Here is an 8,159-nt window from a genome sequence, read left to right on the forward strand (position 1 = left end):
ACAACTCAGCGATGGGGGAAACTGCCCCTCTGGCCTTCCAACCCAGAAAGATACCTTCTTCCTTCTCGCACTAGCAATACCGGTGGGCACGAAGGCCAATTCTCAACACGCTTGTTCTATCCGCCTCTTTCCTCCCTTAGAAAAGCCATCCACCTCCGTCCCGTCCCCGGTCTCGCTGCGCATGCGCCTCTCCTTCCGCCCGGCCGGTAAAGCTTCCCTACAGCGCACGCGCGTCAATGTGGATTCCTGCCTCCTCTTGCGGAGTGGCGTCACCTTCTTGAGCGTCGCTTAGCAACGCTTACGGGTTGTTCGGTGCGTCCTTCCCCAATGTTGGGCCTGTTCTGGAGTAGGAAGGCCATCTGGGCTGCGAAACGTCGGAGAAGGCGGTAAAGAGACACAAAAATCGCTACATCTTTGCTGCTGCCTAGTGTCGGCAGCATATTTGCAGCCCGAGTAGAGCGGCCCTATCTTAGTTCCCCTGTATTACGGACTGGGAATTCTGGGAGTTGTAATTCGTTGTAGAGGAAATACTGCAGGAATTCTATTCTGTTCCGGAAGAATGGAAGCTCCTATTTCTGTCAATCTTCAGGCAGTAGTAGTAGTAGTAGTAGTAATAATAATCTGAAGCTGTATGGAAAAACACCGTCTGAAATGCTGACAGAAAATACTATCTTTGCAAAGAAGCTGAAGAAACTGGACCACCTAGTTAGCTGCTGCAAGAAGATTGCACAGACTGTTTACAAACATTGACATGACAAAGTAGCAACAATGGTGCATTGGAATATCTGCAAGAAACACCACTTACCTGCAAGCAAGAACTGGTGGGACCACAAAATAGGCAAAGTAATAGAAAATGAAGGTGCCAAAGTGCTCTGGGACTTTAGAATTTAAACAGGCAAGCATCTGCCATACAACACCCCAGACTTAACAATTATTGATAAGAAAGACAAAAAGTTTGGATAGTGGACATTGCAATACCTGGAGACAGCCGACAAGAAGAGAAAGAACTGGAGAAATTCACAAAATACAAAAACCTGAAAATAGAAATAGAATGACTGTGGCAAAAGAAAGCAAAGATATACCAACAGTAATAGGCACCTTGGGTGCAATTCCAAAACACCTGGAGCACCACTTGAACACCATCAGCATTGACAAAATCACCATCAGTCAGTTGCAAAAGGCAGCTTTACTTGGAACATCCTGTGACAATAGCTTTAATATTACTAAACAACAACATCTGCCTATCCCAAGTCCTTAGGAAGGACTTGATAGGTGGGCAAAAATGCCAAATCCAGTCTAAACATCTGGCTGACTGTGCAACCAACTAATAATAATAATAATAATGCAAGAGTCTTAGGGCATCTTAAAGATCTTTATTATATCGTGAACTATGGAGTGGATTTCAAGCAAATTCATCAAATGCATTGAGTATGGTTTCAATCTTACCCACAGCCAGGCTTAGTGATGGTCAGGAATAATTGAAGATGCTGTCCAAATAATAAATAGAAGGAAAACATAGGAAAAACACTAGTTTCCCCCCCTCCACAGCCACTGCCTGATCAAATTGGCAACTTATTGCAAATAATTGCATTTAAATAAAAATAAAACTAGACTGCAACCGTAACATACATTTACAGTATATGTCAGCAAGCTTAAAAATCCTATGGTTGGAAAAACATCTATCAGATACCCAATCACAAAACTCTGGCATACTATATAGTTTTTGTTTAAGAAAAAACATAAAACTTGATCTTAACTGATTAATTTGCCGTGTAACTTGAGCACAGAGTTTTAAAAGTACCATATTCTATAATGGATATTATTTTTCTGCCTCCACCATTTCCTGGAACCTGGACCAGGTTCTCTTCATTTAAGCAAGGCTTTTTTTTTTACTAAGGCAAGTCTGGCTTTTACTAATACCTTCCTTTTTGCATGTAACCCTGCTGTTAACATACTGCTAAATTGTTAAGTTGCTAAGAATGCAGAAGTTGGTCTTGTTGGAGATAACTCTAAGGCAATTTTCTCTTTCAACTCTTTTGTTGCCAATCCACCAATTAATAAATAATTTTTGCCAGTCCCACAATTAATAAATACCTTTTGAAGTCAAATGCCCATGTTCTGGACTTCCTCTGTAACTTTCCACTTACATTTAAATAAGTGGAAAATGTATAGCACCATAATCACTCTTTAATTAATTCACCATTCCTCAGATATCACACTAGGACCTTGAACAGAGCATGTACTTATCAAAGCTTCAATCATCCATCCCACAACACTTTCTGCCTCTCGGACTTCATTTGCCATCCCAAGACCCTGCTAAGTGTTTCAGACAGTGGGGGCCCCAGTACAAAATCAACAGGGATGTCTGAGTACAAAAGTGGAAAGCCAGTCCTGATGTCTGGTGTGATTTTGAAATATGATGAAACTCTGTCCTCCTATATGTGACGTTTTCTAGGGAGTAATTATAGCAAATCATGTAGTGGAGTTGAAGCCTCCCATCTAAGCAGGGTTTTTGGCATCACCTGATTGAGTTAGGAACTACTGGTTTGTTAGGGTGGTAGAGTCTTGATACTGTTCAACTGTGGGATCTCTACACATCTTTAAAAAGTAGTAGTCCCTAGTAACAACACAGAAACAGGCCAAGGTGGACTATGATCTGATCTTAATTTAAAAAGCTCAGGCTACATATTGTGTGTTAAGACATTACTGCTTACCCAGTCCTACTCGGTTTCCAGGGTCAGCATTGGCTGAACAGTGAAGGATGTGGCCTTTGGCAGAAAGATTAGAAACTAGTGACTCTCTGAAAAAAAATAAAGAATGAAAGAAGTCACTGTTTGAGGTTTGGAAACCAAAATAGCTTAAAGGAAATGGCAGTTTAACCAACCAACCACAAAAAGGTCATTATCCATATATCTATCAGATAAAGTCAGTTGCTTTATTCACTTTTCATTCTAAGCCCAATCACTTTTAAGCAAACTGAATTTTTTCTCTTGCTTGTTATTCATACCTTATTCTCTCCCTGTTTTTGCCTGCTTTTTAATCCCATTTTGCCAATTAACTGTTAATGATGTTTGCTTATGTTTAATAAATAAACATCAAGCTATATTTTTGCTAGCAGAACTGAGTGACATGCATGCTTGATCTGATCTGGATGTATGAACTCACTGGGAGTATGCTGAGTGCAAACTAAATTGGACATTTCCCACAGTTATTTTCTGACAGAAAATACATATCCAGAAAATACTGAAGTTGCATTAAAAAATACAGATGCAGCAAATACAGTTTCAGCATCCCTAGAAGCAAGACTACAGCTCACCACTTAGGAACTGGGGCATCTGCATATACCATGGATGTGGAGAGAGCCAATGTGGGCAGAATGAATATTGGAGGGAATATCTCTCACAATGCCACCCACCCCAATATGAAAAAAATGCAGAAACCAGGCAGTGTCCTCAGGCATGGCCGTACAAATGTCATTGCACTGTCTCCTAGAAGGGATAAAAGTTTGCTTAATCCCACATAGATCTTTGTTCAGGAGGATCTGTCCCCAATCTGGTCCTTCAGGTCTTCCAACAGTGAACCCTTTGCCTCTATAACTGAATCCATCCACTTTGCTACTGGTCATCCTCTTCTCTTTCCTTCCACCTTTCTCAGCATTATAGACTTCTCCAGAGAGCTAGGTCTTCTCATAATGTATCTGAAGTAGGATAATTTGGCATCATTTTAGGTAGCCCTAAAAACAACGGAACGAAGTAATGATCTACCAATTAAACTTACATGATTCATTGTAGCTAATAGTACCAGTTGGCTCCAGGGATTGGGAGTGGGAATCTTGCTAGGTGGTGTGGCTCAGAGCCTCAGTATCATACCAGCCCAGAAAACTACACCTAGACAAGAAAACTAGAACTATATTTTATTGAGATTGGCTACAGTAACAATCTTGCAAGTCTCATTGTACTATCCCTCCTCTCCTTATACCTCAGTGAATCAGGGAGGTGTTTGCCTGAGCTGCTTCCAAACATTATCTAGTTTCTCAGGACTTAAAGAACGTTTCAGCCCTCTCTGCCTACGTAACAGTTCTTGCATACTTCTGTCAAGGTCACCTCCTTTACTCTCTACACCTACCTCCTGCTCCCCAAGACCATCTTCTATGTAAAGATGCTCTGCTGAAGTAAAGATGCTGTGGTGGTGTGATGTAATATGAGTGGTGACACAGGGACATGTCTGCAAAACTGTATCATTGTGGACTGCTTCCACTGCTGTACCCATGGGCCAGTCCTGCTGGTTTATTCTCTGAGAGCGAGATTTGAGTTGCACCAAAGGTGTTCTTGTGTTATTCCCCACCCCACCCCACCCGTTTTTCCCCCCTTATTTTCTTTGTTAGCATTTTCTCTTTCACCTCCGGGCAAAGTAGCTATAGGATTTGAATGATTATTCTTCCTGGACTGCTTGCTTAATGCCACTGAATCACCATAAGCTCTGTTTTCAGATGACTATGGCAGATCCATGCCCTGAAACACAAAATTACATTAGTGAGGAAATAACTGAAAGGAGAAGGCGGGGGGTGGGTGGGGGGGAGAGAGAGATTTTTCCTAGCATTTAGTTCAGCTCTTCGTTTTTCATATGCTGCAGCAACACTGAAAAACATAACATGTCTTCTGTGCTAGCTTAGTGCAGTTGTTTGTGTTTCCAGGAACTGGTATGGACACAGCCCCATTGAATCTTGCCCATTTTCCCCATAGACCCTGTACTAGTTCTTTGCCCCTTGGGCTGAGCAACAACATTTTGCCAAGATATTCTAAGTTAAAAAATCTAAACCACTTGGATTTTTCTTTCCAATCATTCATCTGCACTGTTGCTCTTGGAAGTGAGATTTTACAAAATTATTCTGGTGATTTTTTTTTTTACAATATGTCAGTAATAAATCTCCTCCTTCTCGCCTTGGAGATCAAAGAGGTTTGAAGTATGTTTTTTTTAATTTCACAGAGCACACATGCACAAGGGAGGAAAAAGGAAGGGAAGTCTTTTTTTTCTGAGCTAAATGTCACATCTTCCTGAATAGGATAGTTTTTTCAAGTTAGAATTATAGATTACATACAGATGAAAAGTACAGGACATCTAAATCATATTTTCCTTGTGCACAGTTTTTTAAATCAGGGCTATGTAAGTTGGAAATCCAGGGGCAACAAAGCCTTGAAATGAAATTAAACTTTAATTTTGTTTCCATTCTGGGCCTGCCCATTTCTTTGTCATGAACCCCTCTCTTTCTGGGGTGGAGTTTAATGCTCACATGACAAGTGTATTCCTGATTTAAATGTTGCTCACGATAGGATGTTTGTGGCTATCATCTGGTTTTAAGATTTGGCACAATTACTTCAAAAGGAAGCACAGCAGACATTTTAGTAGAAGCTTACTCACCTATTATGTTAAATAAGCTTTAGTGCTGAATAAACTTTTCCTTCCCTCCAAGTAACTGGGTTTACAATTTCCTGAATTCCCAGGCCGTATGGCTAATGGGAAGGCTGGTGTAACTCTTCTTCTTGAATCTGCTTGTGCAATGAAGTTTCTCCTGTTAAACTCCTTTTAAAATTTCTGTACAATTCATAGCATAGTCAGCTAATTTTATAGCCTTTGCTGAAAAAATTGAAATGGTACCCCTCATAATTCACATGACACCAAATCCAGTAGGAAATTACCTTGCACAACCCTCATTCAGATTATAGAACAGCTGTCCCCAAATGAGCAATCACATATTTTCCATGAAGAAGATTCCAAGTTTAGGGCTACCATATCTGAGCTTCCAAAATCTAGACGACCACAAGATGGAAGCAAAGAGAGATAGGTACCTTTGATTCCTCAAGGTTTTTGCAGCCGGACTATCTTTTCATCTTTCTGGTGCAGAGTAGACAAAATGTCATCTTGTTATAGATGTACTAATTTGTTTGCTTGAGTTGAGCCCCTGGATCCTATTAGTGAAAGTTTCACTGCAGACAACAGCTTCTTCAATTGTTAGAAAACACAGGAATATCTACAGTTGTGGGAAAAAGTAAGTACACCCTCTTTGAATTCTATGGTTTTACATATCAGGACATAATAAAAATCATCTGGTCCTTAGCAGGTCTTAAAATTAGATGAAGACAACCTCAGATGAACAACAACACATGACATATTACACCATGTCATTGTTTATTTTACAAAAATAAAGCCAAAATGGAGAAGCCATGTGTGAAAAAGTAAGTACACCCTTACTGCTTCCATAGGTATTAAGAGGCTAAGTAGCAGCCAGGTACTGCTAATCAAATGCTCTTGATTAATTGATCATCAGCAAGCGTGACCACCTCTATAAAAGCCGAAGATTTAGGGGTGTGCTGGTCTCGAGCATTCAGGTGTTGTTAACACAATGCCAAAGAGTAAAGATATCAGCAATGATCTTAGAGAAGCAATTGTTGCTGCCCATCAATCTGGGAAGGGTTATAAGGCCATTTCCAAACAATTTAAAGTCCATCATTCTACAGTGAGGACACTTATTCACAAGTGGAAAACATTCAAGACAGTTGCCAATCTTCCCAGGAGTGGACGTCCCAGCAAATTCACCCCAAGGTCAGACCATGCAATGCTCAGAGAAATTGCAAAAAATCTAGGAGTTACATCTCAGACTCTGCAGGCCTCAGTTAGCATGTTAAATGTTGAAGTTCATGACAGTACAATTAGAAAAAGACTGTACAAGTATAGTTTGTTTGGAAGGGTTGCCAGGAGGAAGCCTCTTCTCTCTGAAAGGAACATGGCAGCACAGCTTAGGTTTGCAAAGTTGCATCTGAACAAATCGCAAGACTTCTGGAACAATGTCCTTTGGACAGACGAGACCAAAGTGGAGAAGTTTGGCCATAATGCACAGCACCATGTTTGGCGAAAACCAAACACAGCATATCAGCACAAACATCCCATATCAACTGTCAAGCACGGTGGTGGAGGGGTGATAATTTGGGCTTGTTTTGCAGCCACAGGACCTGGGCACCTTGCGCTCATTGAGTTGACCATGAACTCCACTGTATACCAAAATATTCTAGAGTCAAGTGTGAGGCCATCTGTCTGAAAGCTAAAACTTGGCCAAAATTGGGTCATGCAACAGGACAATGATCCCAAGTATACCAGCAAATCTACAACGGAATGGCTGAAAAAGAAAAGAATCAAGGTGTTGCAATGGCCCAGTCAAAGGCCAGACCTCAACCCAATTGAAATGCTGTGGCGGGACCCTAAGAGAGTTGTGCATAAACAAATGCCTGCAAACCTCAATGAACTGAATCAATGTTGTAAAGAAGAGTGGGCCAAAATTCCTCCACAACGATGTGAGAGACAAAGTCATACAGAAAACAATTACTTCAAGTTATTGCTGCTAAAGGTGGTTCTACAAGCTATTGAATCATAGGGTGTACTTTTTCACACATGGCTTCTCCATTTTGCCTTTATTTTTGTAAAAATAAACAATGACACGGTGTAATAGGTCATGTGTTGTTGTTCATCTGAGATTGTCTTAACCTAATTTTAAGACCTGCTAAGGACCAGATGATTTTTATCATGTCCTGATACGTAAAACCATAGAACTCAAAGAGGGTGTACTTACTTTTTCCCACAACTGTAGCAGGAGGATTCAGTGAGAGATGCTGAATACTTGCAGTACTTTGATATTGCAGAATTTTGATTTAAAAAAAAAAAGCACCCATGCACACAAAACAACTACCAGGAGCACAAAACGGGAAAGATTGCTTTGGAAGAAACTTTGAAGTGGCCAAGGCAAGTATGTGGAAATTGAAATCCATCATGAACTTCCCACTGGTATGAAAAGATTTCTTGGAAGAATATCTTTTCAATATAACGCATTACAGTATACACACAACTGGGAGGACCTTTTATAAAATTGCAGTTTGGAGGGAAGAGCAAAACAAAAACAGAACCAGAAGGCTTGCTTCTAGAAGCAGTTAAGATGCCAAAGACCAATGACATGGGAAAGCTTTTTCCAATGCAGCAAAGCTACTCAAAAAGAATTGAACAACAATTCTTCATTTACAAACATTCTTGTTTACAAGTTGGTTAGAAAATGGAGGTGAGAGGATGTGCCTAGACTGGAACCATGTCTATACCAACTTACATGGTTTGTTTGT

This window comes from Candoia aspera, chromosome 2, assembly GCF_035149785.1.
Source record: "Candoia aspera isolate rCanAsp1 chromosome 2, rCanAsp1.hap2, whole genome shotgun sequence".
Taxonomy (NCBI): domain Eukaryota; kingdom Metazoa; phylum Chordata; class Lepidosauria; order Squamata; family Boidae; genus Candoia; species Candoia aspera.